General features: G+C 46.8%; 1 protein-coding gene across 3 annotated transcripts in view; it reads right to left on the bottom strand.

The window, feature by feature from the left end:
* Positions 1–17583, bottom strand: part of AP3S1 (adaptor related protein complex 3 subunit sigma 1) — a 228958-nt gene that overhangs the window by 42394 nt on the left and 168981 nt on the right. The window lies entirely within an intron of this gene.

The following is a 17583-nucleotide window of genomic DNA, read 5'->3' as shown; positions in this document are numbered from 1 at the left end:
GGAGCTGGCCTTCCTCTGGACGGTTCAGATTTAACACACACTGGGGCAGATGTATTAAGCCTGGAGAAGTGATAAAGTGGAAGGTGATAACGCACCAACCAGTCAGCTCTTAGCTGTCATTTTTCAAATCCCATCTAACTTGACAGTTAGGAGCTGATTGGCTGGTACGTTATCTCCGTCCACTTTAACACTTCTCCAGGTTTGATACATCTGCCCCACTGTACTTTATGGAATATCAGAACTGAAAAGTAATAAAACATGTTACAGCCCAACTCCCTTATAATGCACAAAAGGGAATCATGTGTTTCATTAAATGCAGGAGCTCAACGTGTTTACTTGTTTTAGATCTTTTAATGCTTAAGCATTATTATGAGGGACACAATATAAAAAGGTTTATTGTAGCTTGCATTGGGATAAAAGTGTCATATTATGTCATCGCTGTGGGGCTGGTCTCTTCCAAGTGCTGCTGGGATTTCTAAGTGTGAGTTGGAAACAGTAAAAAGGTGAGTTTTATAATACACAATCAGGAACACACATTTACAGTACCATTAAACTTCTGGTGAGGCTGCAAGGGGCTGACCTTGTGAGTGAGTGAGAGGGTCTCTTACTTGGAGTGGCAGAGGGGCTGTGATTGTGCGGGTGTGAGGGGCATTTTTTTTTTTTTCTTAGCAGGAGCTGGAAGCCGAGTGAAAAGGAGGAGCAGTGAGCTGGAACAACTGCAACTGCTAAGTGGAGTATAGGTGCCGCAGGAGAGAGTACTACGGCTGCATAAAAGTGAAGGACCAAGAACCGCACAAAGATAGATAAGTATAAGCCAGCTTAATTATTGTATAAGTGATATTGCTTGTCTTCTATTTTTTATTTTTGCTGCTTTTTCTTTGAGTGTAACAGGGAGTAATGGGCCCTACACACTGGCCGATATTTTGAAAGATATGAACGATCTCGTTCATAAATGAACGAGATCTCGTTCATATCTTTCAGTGTGGAGACTTAAGCGATGAACGATGCGCGTCCCCGCGCTCGTTCATCGCTGGTCTCCTGTCGGCTGTGCATGCAGGCCAATATGGACGATCTCGTCCATATTTGCCTGCACGTCTATGGAGCCGGGTGACGGGGGGAGTGAAGAAGCTTCACTCCCCCCGTCACTGCCCCCCCCGCCGCCGGGTCGCTCGTCGGCCGTATCGGCCGTCGGGCACCTCGGCCAGTGAGTAGGGCCCATTAGACCTTGCAAACAATATGGGAGGGGCTGTGATTGAGGACCTCACTCAGTGCATGTGGTGCAAGATGTATGCACACCTGGAGCTACCGGCCCAGTGTGAATACATCTACAGCTTAACAAAAAGATTAAGGAACTTATGGGCAAGAAAAGGCGAGCATTTAAAAAATACAAATCTGACGGGGAAGCAGAGTCATTTCAGCACTATAAGGAATGTAACAAAAATTGCAAAAAGGAAATAAGAGCGGCTAAAGTAGAAACTGAAAAACTAGTAGCAAAGGAAAGCAAAGCGAATCCCAAAAAAATAAGAACTTACTTACCGATAATTCTATTTCTCGTAGTCCGTAGTGGATGCTGGGGACTCCGTCAGGACCATGGGGATTAGCGGCTCCGCAGGAGACAGGGCACAAAATTAAAAGTTTGACCACTAGGTGGTGTGCACTGGCTCCTTCCCCTATGACCCTCCTCCAAGCCTCAGTTAGGATACTGTGCCCGGACGAGCGTACACAATAAGGAAGGATTTTGAATCCCGGGTAAGACTCATACCAGCCACACCAATCACCCTGTACAACTTGTGATCTGAACCCAGTTAACAGCATGATAACAGAGGAGCCTCTGAAAAGATGGCTCACAACAATAATAACCCGATTTTTGTAACAATAACTATGTACAAGTATTGCAGACAATCCGCACTTGGGATGGGCGCCCAGCATCCACTACGGACTACGAGAAATAGAATTATCGGTAAGTAAATTCTTATTTTCTCTGACGTCCTAAGTGGATGCTGGGGACTCAGTCAGGACCATGGGGATTATACCAAAGCTCCCAAACGGGCGGGAGAGTGCGGATGACTCTGCAGCACCGAATGAGAGAACTCCAGGTCCTCCTTAGCCAGGGTATCAAATTTGTAGAATTTTACAAACGTGTTCTCCCCTGACCACTTAGCTGCTCGGCAGCGTTGTAATGCCGAGACCCCTCGGGCAGCCGCCCAAGGTGAGCCCACCTTCCTTGTGGAGTGGGCATTTACAGATTTTGGCTGTGGCAGGCCTGCCACAGAATGCGCAAGTTGAATTGTGCTACAAATCCAACGAGCAATCGTCTGCTTAGACGCAGGAACACCCAGCTTGTTGGGTGCATACAGTATAAACAGCGAGTCAGCCTTTCTGACTCCAGCCGTCCTTTAAATATATATATATATATATATATATATATTTTTAAGGCTCTGACAACGTCGAACAACTTGGAGTCCTCCAAGTCGCTAGAAGCCGCAGGCACCACAATAGGTTGGTTCAGGTGAAACGCTGATACCACCTTAGGGAGAAACTGAGGACGCGTCCGCAGTTCTGCCCTGTCCCAATGGAAAATCAGATATGGGCTTTTGTACGATAAAGCCGCCAATTCTTACACTCTCCTGGCCGAAGCCAGGGCCAGTAGCATGGTCACTTTCCATGTAAGATATTTCAAATCCACCGATTTGAGTGGCTCAAACCAATGGGATTTGAGAAATCCCAAAACTACATTGAGATCCCACGGTGCCACTGGAGGCACAACCGGGCTGTATATGTAGTACTCCTTTGACAAAAGCTTGGACTTCAGGAATTGAAGCCAATTCTTTCTGGAAGAAAATCGACAGGGCCGAAATTTGAACCTTAATGGACCCCAATTTGAGGCCCATAGACAATCCTGTTTGCAGGAAATGTAGGAATCGACCCAGTTGAAATTCCTCCGTCGGAGCCCTCTCCTTCAGGATCCAGCGTTCAACCGCCATGCCGTCAAACGCAGCCGCGGTAAGTCTAGAGGTAGAGTGCACGGATCCTCCGTGCGCATCTCTTGAAGTTCCGGGTACCAAGTCCTTCTTGGCCAATCCGGAGCCACGATTATCGTTCTTACTCCCCTTCGCCTTATAATTCTCAGTACCTTGGGTATGAGAGGCAGAGGGGGGAACACATACAATGACTGGTACACCCATGGTGTTACCAATGCGTCCCCAGCTATTGCCTGAGGGTCTCTTGACCCGGCGCAATACCTGTCCAGTTTTTTGTTGAGGCGGGACGCCATCATGTCCACCTTTGGTTTTTCCCAACGGTTCACAATCATGTGGAAGACTTCTGGGTGAAGTCCCCACTCTCCCGGGTGGTGATCGTGTCTGCTGAGGAAGTCTGCTTCCCAGTTGTCCACTCCCGGAATGAACACTGCTGACAGTGCTATCACATGATTTTCTGCCCAGCGAAAAATCCTTGCAGCTTCTGCCATTGCCCTCCTGCTTCTTGTGTCGCCCTGTCTGTTTACGTGGGCGACTGCCGTGGTGTTGTCCTACTGGATCAACACCGGCTGACCCTGAAGCAGAGGTCTTGCCAGGCTTAGAGCATTGTAAATTGCCCTTAGCTCCAGTATATTTATGTGAAGTGAAGTCTCCAGGCTTGACCACACTCCCTGGAAATTTCTTCCCTGTGTGACTGCTCCCCAGCCTCTCAGGCTGGCATTCGTGGTCAGCAGGACCCAGTCCTGAATGCCGAATCTGCGGCCCTCCAAAAAGGTGAGCACTCTGCAACCACCACAGAAGAGACCCCCTTGTCCTTGGAGACGGGGCTATCCGCTGATGCATCTGAAGATGCGATCCGGACCATTTGTCCAGCAGATCCCACTGAAAGGTTCTTGCGTGGAATCTGCCGAATGGAATCGCTTCGTAAGAAGCCATCATTTACCCAGGACTCTTGTGCATTGATGCACTGACACTTTTCTTGGTTTTAGGAGGTTCCTGACTAGCTCGGATAACTCCCTGGCTTTCTCCTCCGGGAGAAAAACCTTTTTCTGAACTGTGTCCAGAATCATCCCTAGGAACAGCAGACGTGTTGTCGGGATCAGCTGGGATTTTGGAATATTTAGAATCCACCCGTGCTGTTGTAGCACTACTTGGTATAGTGCTACTGCGACCTCTAACTGTTCTCTGGATCTTGCCCTTATCAGGAGAACGTTCAAGTAAGGGATAATTAATACGCCTTTTCTTTGAAGTAGAATCATCATTTCAGCCTTTACCTTGGTAAAGACCCGGGGTGCCGTGGACAATCCAAACGGCAACGTCTGAAACTGATAGTGACAGTTTTGTACCACGAACTTGAGGTACCCTTGGTGTGAAGGGCAAATTGGGACATGGAGGTAAGCATCCTTGATGTCCCAGGACACCATAAAGTCCCCTTCTTCCAGATTCGCTATCACTGCTCTGAGTGATTTAATCTTGAACTTGAACCTTTGTATGTAAGTGTTCAAAAGATTTCAGACTTAGAATAGGTCTCACCGAGCCGTCCGGCTTCGGTACCACAAACAGCGTGGAATAATACCCCTTTCCTTGTTGTAGTAGGGGTACCTTGACTATTACTTGCTGGGAATACAGCTTGTGAATAGCTTCCAACACCGTCTCCCTGTCGGAGGGAGATGTTGGTAAAGCAGACTTCAGGAATCTGCGAGGAAGAGAAGTCTCGAATTCCAATCTGTACCCCTGTGATACTACCTGCAGGATCCAGGGGTCGACTTGCGAGTGAGCCCACTGCGCGCTGAAATTCTTGAGACGACCCCCCCACCGGACCTGAGTCCGCTTGTAGGGCCCCAGCGACATGCTGAGGACTTTTCAGAAGCGGAGGAAGGCTTCTGCTCCTGGGAAGGAGCTGCTTGCTGCAGTCTCTTACCCTTTCCTTTGCCTCGGGCAGATATGAATGGCCTTTTGCCCGCTTGTTCTTATGAGAACGAAAGGACTGAGGCTGAAAAGACGGTGTCTTTTTCTGTTGGGAGGTGACCGGAGGTAAAAAAGGTGGATTTTCCGGCTGTTGCCGTGGCCACCAAGTCCGATAGACCGACCCCAAATAATTCCTCTCCTTTATACGGCAAACTTCCATATGCCGCTTGGAATCCGCATCACCTGACCACTGTCGCGTCCATAAACTTCTTCTGGCAGAAATGGACAGCGCACTTACCCTTGATGCCAGAGTGCCAATATCCCTCCGTGCATCTCGCATATAAAGAAAATGCATCCTTTAAATGCTCTATAGTCAATAAAATATTGTCGCTATTCAGGGTATCAATATTTCCAGTCAGAGATTCCGACCAAACCCCCCCAGCACTGCACATCCATGCTGGGGCGATTGCTGGTCGCAGTATAACATCAGTATGTGTGTATATACTTTTTAGAGTATTTTCCAGCCTCCTATCAGCTGGATCTTTGAGGGCGGCCGTATCAGGAGACGGTAACGCCACTTGTTTTGATAAGCGTGTGAGCGCCTTATCTACCCTAGGGGGTGTTTCCCAGCGCGCCCTAACCTCTGGCGGGAAAGGGTATAATGCCAATAACTTCTTTGAAATTAGCAACTTCCTATCGGGGGTAACCCACGCTTCATCACACACTTCAATCAATTTTTCTGATTCAGGAAAAACTACAGGTAGTTTTTTTCACACCCCACATAATACCCATTTTTGTGGTACTTGTAGTATCAGAAATATGTAACGCCTCCTTCATTGCCGTGATTATGTAACGTGTGGCCCTACTGGAAAATACGTTTGTTTCTTCACCGTCGACACTGGAGTCAGTGTCCGTGTCTATGTCGACCGACTGAGGTAATGGGCGTTTTAAAGCCCCTGACGGTGTTTGAGACGCCTGGACAGGTACTAATTGGTTTGCCGGCCGTCTCATATCGTCAACCGACCTTGTAGCGTGTTGACACTATCACGTAATTCCATAAATAAAGCCATCCATTCCGGTGTCGACTCCCTAGGGGGTGACATCCCATTACAGGCAATTGCTCCGCCTACACTAACATCGTCCTCATACCTGTCGACACACAGCACAAACACAGGGAATGCTCTGATAGAGGACAGGACCCCACTAGCCCTTTGGGGAGACAGAGGGAGAGAGTTTGCCAGCACACACCAAGGCGCTATAATTATACAGGGACAACCTTATAGTAAGTGTTTTCCCTTATAGCAGCTTAATATATATTAATATCACCAAAATATGCCCCCCCTCTCTGTTTTAACCCTGTTTCTGTAGTGCAGTGCAGGGGAGAGCCTGGGAGCCTTCCCACCAGCGGATCTGTGTGGGAAAAATGGCGCTGTGTGCTGAGGAGATAGGCCCCGCCCCCTTCACGGCGGGCTCTTCTCCCGGTTTTTTCTGTAATCCTGGCAGGGGTTAAATACATCCATATAGCCCAGGGGCTATATGTGATGTATTTTTAGCCAGTAAAGGTAATTACATTGCTGCCCAGGGCGCCCCCCCCCAGCGCCCTGCACCCTCAGTGACCGCGGTGTGAAGTGTGCTGAGAGCAATGGCGCACAGCTGCAGTGCTGTGCGCTACCTTAAGAAGACTGGGACGTCTTCAGCCGCCGATTTCTGGACCTCTTCTCTCTTCAGCATCTGTAAGGGGGCCGGCGGCGCGGCTCCGGTGACCCATCCAGGCTGTACCTGTGATCGTCCCTCTGGAGCTAGTGTCCAGTAGCCTAAGAAGCCAATCCATCCTGCACGCAGGTGAGTTCGCTTCTTCTCCCCTTAGTCCCGCGTTGCAGTGAGCCTGTTGCCAGCAGGACTCACTGAAAATAAAAAACCTAACAAACTTTTATTCTAAGCAGCTCTTTAGGAGAGCCACCTAGATTGCACCCTTCTCGGCCGGGCACAAAAACCTAACTGAGGCTTGGAGGAGGGTCATAGGGGGAGGAGCCAGTGCACACCACCTAGTGGTCAAACTTTTAATTTTGTACCCTGTCTCCTGCGGAGCCGCTAATCCCCATGGTCCTGACGGAGTCCCCAGCATCCACTTAGGACGTCAGAGAAATTATTTAAATACATTAATAGCAAGAGATTAAAAAAGGAGAGTATAGGCCCCTTGAAAGACAAGTTGGGAGTCTTAAGCAAAAATGATAATGACATAGCGGACACACTAAATGAGTTTTTTTCAACAGTATTCACTAGAGAGGACCCAATTCAGGGACTGACACACAATCTCAATAATGACAATATCACACTGATAGGTACTTATTTAAGCGAGGAAGTAGTCTGTGACCGATTAAAACATTTAAAGATTAATAAATCACCAGGGCCCGATGGTATTCATCCAAGGGTTCTAATGGAGCTTCACTCTGAACTGGCAAAACCGCTATCTTTAAGGATTCAGTTATATCAGGTATGGTTCCCAAAGACTGGCGTATAGCGGAAGTAGTGCCTATATTCAAAAAGGGAAGTAAAGCTGAACCAGGTAATTATAGACCAGTTAGTCTTACATCTATAGTGGGGAAAGTATTGGAAGGTATTCTAAGAGATAGTATTCAGAAGTTCCTTGAAACCAATAAGGTCATTAAAAGGAATCAACATGGGTTTATGAAGGACAGATCCTGTCAAACCAACTTACTTGGCTTTTATGAAACAGTAAGCGCAAACCTAGATCAGGGTAAAGACGTGGATGTAATCTTTTTAGACTTTGCCAAAGCGTTCGATACTGTACCACACATGAGACTTATATACAAGCTACAAGAATCAGGGCTAGGAAGCACAATATGCACTTGGGTCAAAAACTGGTTAGATAATAGGAAGCAGCGCGTTGTGGTTAATGGATCTTTTTCAACTTGGACTGAAGTGCTAAGTGGTGTGCCGCAAGGCTCAGTATTAGGACCGCTATTGTTCAATATTTTCATTAACGACCTAACAGAAGGTCTAGAGAGCATGGTGTCAATTTTTGCAGATGATACCAAATTGTGTAAGGCTATAAATACAGAGGAGGATGCCGAGTCTCTTCAGAACGACTTAGTTAAATTAGAAGCATGGGCAGCCAAATGGAGAATGCGTTTCAACACAGACAAGTGTAAGGTAATGCACTGTGGTAACAAGAACAAAAATTACACCTACCTACTAAATGGGGTAAAATTAGGGGATTCTGTACTGGAAAAGGACTTAGGTGTCCTCATAGATAGCAAGCTAAGCAGTAGTACCCAAAGTAGGACTGCAGCAAAGAAGGCTAATAAGATATTAGCATGCATAAAACGGGGTATTGATGCTAGGGACGAGAGTATTATACTCCCGTTATATAAATCACTAGTGAGGCCACACCTTGAATACTGTGTACAGTTCTGGGCACCGTACTACAAAAAGGATATCCTGGAGCTTGAAAAGGTACAGAGGAGGGCGACCAAACTAATTAAGGGCATGGAGATGATGGAATACAAGGAAAGGCTTGAAAGACTAGGCATGTTTACATTGGAAAAGCGGAGACTAAGAGGGGATATGATCAACATCTACAAATATATAAGGGGACAATACACAGAGCTTGCGCGGGACCTGTTTTTGGTTAGATCAACACAGAGGACTCGTGGACACTCGCTCAGGTTAGAGGAGAGGAGATTCCGCACAATACGGCGTAAAGGCTTTTTCACGGTAAGGACAATACGTGTTTGGAATTCCCTGCCCGAGGGAGTTGTAATGGCGGAATCTGTCAACACCTTTAAGAATGGGTTCGATAAATTCCTATTGGATAAGGATATCCAGGGGTATGGTGCATAGTCATGCATTATAGTTACTATAAATAGGGATAAAATGCAATGGCTGACAGCAGCATCAGTCAGAAATTTTAGTCAAATCATCATGCATAGGACACCACAAATAGGTTGAACTCGATGGACAATTGTCTTTTTTCAACCTCAGATACTATGTTACTATGTATGTTACAGCAAAATAACTAGCATTCCCCTTGGTATTACTAGAAAGGACGAAACACTTTAGAAAGTATTTATTTTTATTTAAAGGACAATCATGTATGATTTTTCTAGTCCAAGTATTGCTCGATCGCCCTTTCCTTTTTTTAAATTCCTATCCTGCTAACACAGCTGCAACCTCTCTACAGATGTTTGGGGCACCACAAGGGAATGCATAGATTGGTCTAGGTTATAATCATGTGTGCTTCTATCTCAATCCCTGGCATATTTGTGTACACTACACTAAAGACATGTTTACTTCTCATACTTAATTAAACCACTTCCACATCTTTCTGTATTCCCTATACTACAAACTACACATTTATAGACTACCAAGCAGGCTGTCTAGTAAAGTTGGTAAGAATGCAGACATCAGAATCACGATGAAAAGGACCAAAATAGTTTAATGACTATTAAGGAGCACCACACGTTAGCATTTAGGGGTTCATCTGCTCACCACCAATAAACGGTTTAAATGAAATTGGAAAAAAAAAATCTGTAGAAAAGAACAAGGCATAGGGAATATTTAGTCCTACCAGAAAATGATGGTCCTGCTTACAAAACAATGGATCATACAACAATATATGTACAGGTTAAGCATTTGCTGTGTGGTCCAACTACAGATGTGTCTTCATACACCTATCATCTATACACCATACGGAGCAAGATACCTGGCTCAGCTAAGCCACTTCAAGAAATGTAGTGTACCATCTTTTTCGTTCATTTTTGCATCTTACATTGCAGAGGTAGTAAAAGTCTGCTCACAGTGTACCGACAAAGCTAGACCGCAACTTTAACCAGGAATCAGATGATCACAATGGAACTTGCTGGCAAATTTAGACATACAACCATGGCAGCTGCATCGCAGCACTTCGTACACAAATTCAGATATATCAGCACAGATGTACAAATGTCACGCATCAAATCGATCAGTGTAATCCAGCAAAGTTGGTTTGTTGCTTCCACTTGTTTATTTATGTAAATAAGACACACTGGGGTAGATGTATTAACCTGGAGAAGGTATAAAGCAGTAATAAGCACAAGGTGATAACGCACCAGCCAGTCAGCTCCTGTCATTTTCCATAACGATTGGCTGGTGCGTTATCACCTTGCACTTATCAATTCTTTATCCCTTCTCCAGGTTAATACATCTGCTCAGCAAAGTGAAAAAGGTGATGTGGCCGAGACGCAATGGGACATGGTGTGTTGAGAGGGGCTGCTTGGCGCGACTAAAGTCACAGTGTATGAGGCACACATCTAGATCACTTGTTTTCTAACTTTGCTTCATAATGCTGTACAATTTCACCCCAACTGTGCTCAAATTTACCTCACTTCCATGGCTTTATAAGACAGAGAAACAAACGGGTCTATTTATCATTATGCGATGAGATTTTGTATTGCTGCAAGAACATTTCTTATCACTGCAAGTTGTAGGAGCTGCTGCAGCAATAATAGGGTTTTGGTACTTACCAGGTAAATCCTTTTCTTTGAATCCATAGGGGGCACTGGAGTACTCTTGGAATATGGACGGCTTTAGCAGAACAAGGCACTGAATATTTAAATTTAGTAACTCTCCTCCCCTCCATATTCCCAGAGTACCTCAGTGTTTTTTACTGAGACGAACAGGAGCGACAGAGAGGATGACAATGGAGAATTACATATAATATAACGGACAACAATAAAGTTGACACACAACGTTACTGACAACTAAAACAGTTGACACCATAACCGATAGAACTTGAAAATTTGAACCAGTCGGTGAAAATGTGTTACCATAAGATCCCCTGAGCTTACTACAAACCAGGTAAAACTGCTCTGGGTGGGCGTCCAGTGCCCCCTATGGATTCAAAGAAAAGGATTTACCTGGTAAGCACCAAAATCCTATTTTCATCCACTAGGGGTCACTGGAGTACTCTTGGGACGTACCAAAGCTTCCCCCGTGGGCGGGAGAGCTGTTTGGCACCTGTAAAACTAGGCGGCCAAAGCTAGATGCTGATGCCGCAAACGTATCAAACATGTAAAATCGCACAAACGTGTGCACTGATGACCATGTAGCCGCACGGCAAAGCTGCGTCGTAGAAGCCCCACGACCAGCTGCCCATTAAGTTCCCACAGAACGTGTGGAATGAGCTGTTACTGATGTAGGCGGCTGTAACCTAGCATGAAGGTAAGCCTGACGTATGGTCAGTTTAATCCATCTGGATAAGGTCTGCTTAGAAGCTGGCCAACCCATCTTGGCTGCATCATAGAGAACAAATAACGTATCCGTCTTACGAACTGTAGACGTTCGGGATACATAAACGCGTAGTGCGCGTACCACATCCAAAGTTCCAGAATCTTCTGTTAACACAGGAAATACTATTGGTTGATTGATGTGAATAGATGACACTACCTTTGGCAAGAAAGCGGGATTCGTCCGAAGTTCCGCTCTGTCATCATGAAACACCAAATACGGTGGCTTGCATGACAAGGCACCCAAATCTGAAACACGCCTTGCCAAAGCTAAGGCTAGGAGAAAAATTGTTTTCCAAGTGAGAAACTTAATATCCACTTGTTGTAAGGGTTAAAAATATGAAGACTGTAAAAAATCTAAAACCAGATTCAAGTCCCATGGCGCTGCAGGTGGAATGAATGGAGGCTGTACTCTGAGGACACCTTTCAGAAAGGTGTGTACAGACGGCAATAGAGCCAATAGTCTTTGAAAGTAAATTGACAAAGCAGATACCTGCACCTTTAGTGTAGATAAACGCAGTCCTCCATCTAACCCCGTCTGTAGAAATAACAAAAGACGGGATAACTTGAAAGATGTCGGAAACTTCTGAGCTTCACACCAACCTATATAGGCACGCCAAATTCTGTAATAATGAGCTGCCGTAACTGGCTTCCTAGCATGTAACATGGTTGGTATAACCGAATCTGGAATGCCCTCTCTTCTTAAGAGGGCGGTCTCAACAGCTACCCCATCAAACGCAGCCGCGCTAAATCGAGGTAAAGGAACGGACCCTGTTGTAACAGGTCCGGATGAAGCGGGAGCGGCCAAGGATCGTCTGCGAGTAGTCCGCAAAGATCCGAGAACCAAGCTCTCCGAGGCGAATGAGGTGCCACTAGTATGACTGTGGCGGACTCTCTTTTGATCCGTTTTAGCAACAGAGGGAGCAGCGGAAACGGTGGAAACAGATACACGAGGCTGTACGGCCACGTGATTGCGAGAGCATCCACCGCCACTGCCTTTGGATCTCGTGTTCTGGACACATACTGGGGCGTTTGGTGATTGTGGCGAGATGCCATCAGGTCCACTTGAGGGTAACCCCACCTCTGGACCAACATGTGAAACACTTCTGGATTTAATGCCCATTCTCCTGGATGAAAATCCCGACGGCTGAGATAATCCGCCTCCCAGTTGTCCACTCCCGGAATGAACACTGCCGACAATATCACTTGGTGATGCTCGGCCCAATTGAGGATTCGAGCTACTTCCCGCATGGCCATGCGGCTTCTCGTTCCTCCTTGTTTGTTGATGTACGCGACCGCCGTCGCGTTGTCTGACTGCACCTGGACAGTCTGAGACCGAAGCATGTGCACTGCTTGTCGTAGTGCATTGTAAATTGTCCGGAGTTCCAGGACATTTATAGACAGCAATCTTTCGTGATCCGCCCAGAGACCCTGGAGCTGACAATTTTGAACTACAGCTCCCCAACCTCTGAGACTCGCGTCCGTTGTTAGAATTATCCAATTCCAGGAGCCGAAACGTTTCCCTGTGGTTAGATTGTGTACTTTGAGCCACCAGAGAAGAGATACTCTGGCCCGTGGAGACAACCTCACCCTCTGGTGAATCTGCAGATGCGAGCCCGACCACTGTGCAAGCACATCCAGTTGAAAAGGACGTGAGTGAAATCTTCCGAACTGAATCGCTTCGAAAGCCGCCACCATTGTGCCTAACAGGCGAATGCACAAATGTACCGAGACTGTGCGTGGCTTGAGCACTAATTGTACCAGATGACGAATAATCTGTACCTTCTGTTCTTGTAGGTAAATTCTTTGATCTACCGTATCGAGAATCATACCTAGGAATTGAGCATCTGTTGAGACGGAGCTTTGATGAGCAGATCGTCCAAGTACGGAACTATTATCACTCCCAGGGATCTGAGATGAGCTGTCATCACAGACATCACTTTGGTGAATACCCGAGGCGCTGACGAGAGGCCAAACGGTAGAGCCTGAAACTGATAATGGTTCTGCCGTCTCGCAAAACGCAAGAACCTCTGATGAGGTGGCCAAATCGGAATGTGTAAGTACGCATCCTTGAAATCCAGCGCAATCATGAATTCCTGTGGCTCTAAACCTGCAATTACTGACCGCAGAGATTCCATCTTGAATCTGTAGTAAGTGACGTACTGATTGAGGCCCTTTAAGTTCAATATTGGCCTGACCGAGCCATCTGGCTTTGGTACCACAAACAGACTGGAATAATAACCCTGACCTTGTTGGTGTACAGGGACCGGAATCAAAACTGCTGAATCCAGCAGAGACTGAATGGCAATTTGCAGAGCCGCCCTCTTGTCGTCCGACACAGGCAGTAATGTCTTGAAAAACCGCAGTGGCGGGAGACAGTCGAACTCTATCTTGTAACCTTTTAACACTAAATTGCGGATCCACCCATCTGTGGATGTCTGGAACCACGCCAAATGGAACGTCTGAAGGCGTGCTCCCACAACTGGAGATCCGAGATGGGCTGGGAGCCCGACATGCCACTGGCTTGTCAGTTACCTTAGCGTCCTGACGACTGGTGTTGGTTTGTTGAAAACCACGTCCTCGACCTCGTCTACCAGGCGTGGCTGTTCCTCTACCTTGGCCTCGAAAGGGCTGAGGTCTAAAGGATTTGAACGCCGGGCCAGAGTATTTCCGTCTAGGTACCGTTGGAGGCAATGGTAGGAAAACAGACTTCCCTCCCATGGCCTCAGAAATCCATGTCCAATTCAGGACCAAACAACTTCTCGTCACCGTAAGGTAACGCCTCTACACCTCTCTTAACCTCTGCCTCCGCTTGTCAAGACCACAGCCAGAGTGCTCGTCGTGCCGTAACTAGCGACGATGAAAGGCGAGAAGTGAGCTGACAGACGTCAGTAGAAGCTGTACATAGATACTCAGCTGCTTCACAGATTTGATCAGCGAGAAGTATTGGGTGATCGTCATGTAGGCCAGACTTGAGTTTTGTTATCCATACCATTAGCGCCTTAGTTACCCAAATGCCAACCAACCCAGGTCTAAGCAACACTCCTGCTGCTATATACATGGACTTTAGCATAGCTTCTATTTTCCGGTCTGAAGGGTCTTTAAGCGTAGTAGCCGTTGGTACAGGTATGGTTAATTTTTTTGTAAGTTTTGACACAGACGAATCCACCATTGGCCGATTTTCCCATGTGGATGTTACAGACTCTGGAAATGGGTAACTATACTTAAATCGGTGAGGTATAGAAAACCGTTTATCCGGATTCTTCCGTGTTTCTACTAACATCTTATTAAGAGATTCCGAAACAGGAAAACACATTGGAGATCTTTGTGGTTTAGTAAATACGACTTCATCATTTGTCAGAGGCTCCTCAGTCTCTGTAAACTTCAGAGACTGACGCACTGCCCTGATGAGATTATCAATGCCTGGTCTGTCAAAATCTTCACTATCTGACTGCTGGTCTAATTCGGCCTCCTCACCCTCCTCTTGCGCAGTGAGGTCTGGCATAGAATTGTCAGAAAGCAACATAGCAGAAACTGGTAAATCATAAGACAAATTAAATTTATCCCTTCTACCCAAAGTGGACTTAGACCTTTGGCAAGGCTGAGACCCCTCCGGTAGTTCTGGCAGTCTCACCCGAGACTCAGATCTTGCCGCTTCCCGCTCGTGTCGAGCGGCGGACAATTCTGATTGCAACCCAGCCATTACATCTGCTAGCATTGCCCATGGAGGGTCCGGGGATGAAACCGGCTTTGAAACCGAAGCGGAAATTGTATTTGTAGCTGAATTCACAAAACATACTGTACATGTGGTAGATCCATCCGGTAACACACTCTTACAGACATTACAGTGAAACTGCTTTTTTGTTTTTGCTGGTGCCTTACTCATTATGCAGACAATACACAAAGACAGACAACTTGCACGACTCAGTAAAATTGTTACTAAGGTGTGTTTAGTATATCTATATGGCCGAAGTGCAGTGCACGTGGCCAGTACTATATGAAACCTGATCCAAAATTCCCACTAACACCCCTGCGCCATCCGATGGAGTAGTGTTGTAGGACAGGAACGTTCTGGAATCACAAACAGGAAGAAACAGGAAGCATGGTTAAAATGGCCCCTATGCCCTGCTTACAGTTATAATCACAGTGCCGGTTATAAATCGTGCAAAGACATATATAACCTGGAAATATCCTGTTAATAACAAACCCTGTTAATAAAGGCTTAATAGCCCATGCTATTCTTACAACCCATGCAGCCTTTTCTGCTGCTGCTATGGGCATCATACACTTCTCCCCCCTCCGTGCAGCTGCGCTGCCTGAGAAGACTTCCCCCAATCCCCCCCCCCCCCACCCGGTGCTCCGTGTACCGCTGTCTCTTTGCGGGGAGCGAGTACAGGGAGCCGGGGAGCGCGCTCTACAGAGCCGTGGAGCGGCGGTATGGAGTGGGCGGAAGTGCGGCCGGCGTACGGGGCTCTGAGCAGCGTGTCTGAGCGGCTCTGGCGGGCGCTTATAACACTAAACAGCGACGGCGTCTAGCACTGTAAGCGGCGGGAGGCGCACATAAAGTGTTCCCCACACAGCGGGGCGGCAGCATGAGCCTGTGGTGAGGGGCTATGACGGGGCTTCTTCTGTAAGCTCCGTCCAGCCTTCCTGCAGGTAGTTTTGCTGTGAGGGTGCTCTGTAGTGAGGACCGACACGCCAGCAGCTGCTTGTAGCAGCTTCCACTATCCCGGACCCACGCCTTTTGGTAAGGGGGGGGGGGGGGGTAGGGATGTGCAATAAAGTTATAGAAAAAATAAAAGTAAAAATAAAAAATAATGTATGTATATGTGCTGCAGAGCTAGCACTCGTGCTTGTTCTACTGTGAGCACAGAAAAAACACTGAGGTACTCTGGGAATATGGAGGGGAGGAGAGTTACTAAATTTAAATATTCAGTGCCTTGTTCTGCTAAAGCCGTCCATATCCCAAGAATACTTTGGTGACCCCTAGTGGATGAAAAAGAAAAAGCATTTGCCCTTCCACTAGTCCCCTATTGTACACAGTGCTGCAACCATTCTAAATAGTAGGTGGCATTGTCTTTTGACGATTACCAGATTTATTTATTAGGGGGAAACAGTATCTCCATCATATTATGGTTCTTCTCCGTACGATAATTAGAGGTGTATGCATACTTCCACTTAGTAAACTATTTAAGGTTTCCCTGACAAGTCAAAGTATTTATTGTAGTCCGTAGTGGATGCTGGGGACTCCGTAAGGACCATGGGGAATAGACGGGCTCCGCAGGAGACATGGGCACTTTAAGAAAGAATTTGGATTCTGGTGTGCTCTGGCTCCTCCCTCTATGTCCCTCCTCCAGACCTCAGTTAGAGAAACTGTGCCCGGAAGAGCTGACAGTACAAGGAAAGGATTTTGGGAATCACACACCAATCACACTGTATAACTTGTGATAACTTTAACCAGTTAACAGTATGAACAACAACAGAGCATCAGATCCACCCTGATGCAACTATACACAACCCTTATTTAAGCAATAACTATATACAAGCATTGCAGAAGAAGTTCGCACTTGGGGACGGGCGCCCAGCATCCTCTACGGACTACGAGAAATAGATTTACCGGTAAGTAAAATCTTATTTTCTCTAACGTTATTTTCTCTAACGGGAGAGTGCGGATGACTCTGCAGCACCGAATGAGCAAACACAAGGTCCTCCTCAGCCAGGGTATCAAACTCGTAGAACTTTGGAAAGGTGTTTGAACCTGACCAAGTAGCCGCTCGGCAAAGCTGTAATGCAGAGACCCCTCGGGCAGCCGCCCAAGAAGAGCCCACCTTCCATGTGGAATGGGCCTTAACTGATTTAGGCAGCGGCAACCCTGCCGCAGAATGAGCCTGCTGAATCGTGTTACAGATCCAGCGAGCAATAGTTTGCTTTGAAGCCGGCGCCCCAAGCTTGTTGGAAGCATACAGGATAAACAAAGATTTTGTTTTCCTGACCTTAGCCGTTCTGGCTACATAAACCTTCAAAGCCCTGACCACATCCAGTGACTCGGAATCCTCCAAGTCAGTAGTAGCCACACGCACCATGATAGGTTGGTTTATATGAAAGGATGAAACCACTTTCGGCAGAAATTGTGGGCGGGTCCGCGATTCTGCTCTATCCGCATGGAAAACCAGATAAGGGCTTTTATGTGACAAAGCCGCCAATTCTGACACACGCCTAGCCGAAGCCAAGGCTAATAGCATGACCACCTTCCACGTGAGATATTTCAATTCCACCGTTTTGAGTGGTTCAAACCAGTGTGATTTCAGGAAACTCAACACCACGTTAAGATCCCCAGGTGCCACTGGAGGCACAAAAGGGGGCTGAATATGCAGCACTCACTTTACAAACGTCTGAACTTCAGGCAGAGA

The sequence above is a fragment of the Pseudophryne corroboree genome, chromosome 1 (genome assembly GCF_028390025.1).
Source record: "Pseudophryne corroboree isolate aPseCor3 chromosome 1, aPseCor3.hap2, whole genome shotgun sequence".
NCBI lineage: Eukaryota > Metazoa > Chordata > Amphibia > Anura > Myobatrachidae > Pseudophryne > Pseudophryne corroboree.
This window is presented reverse-complemented; position numbering and strand designations above follow the sequence as displayed.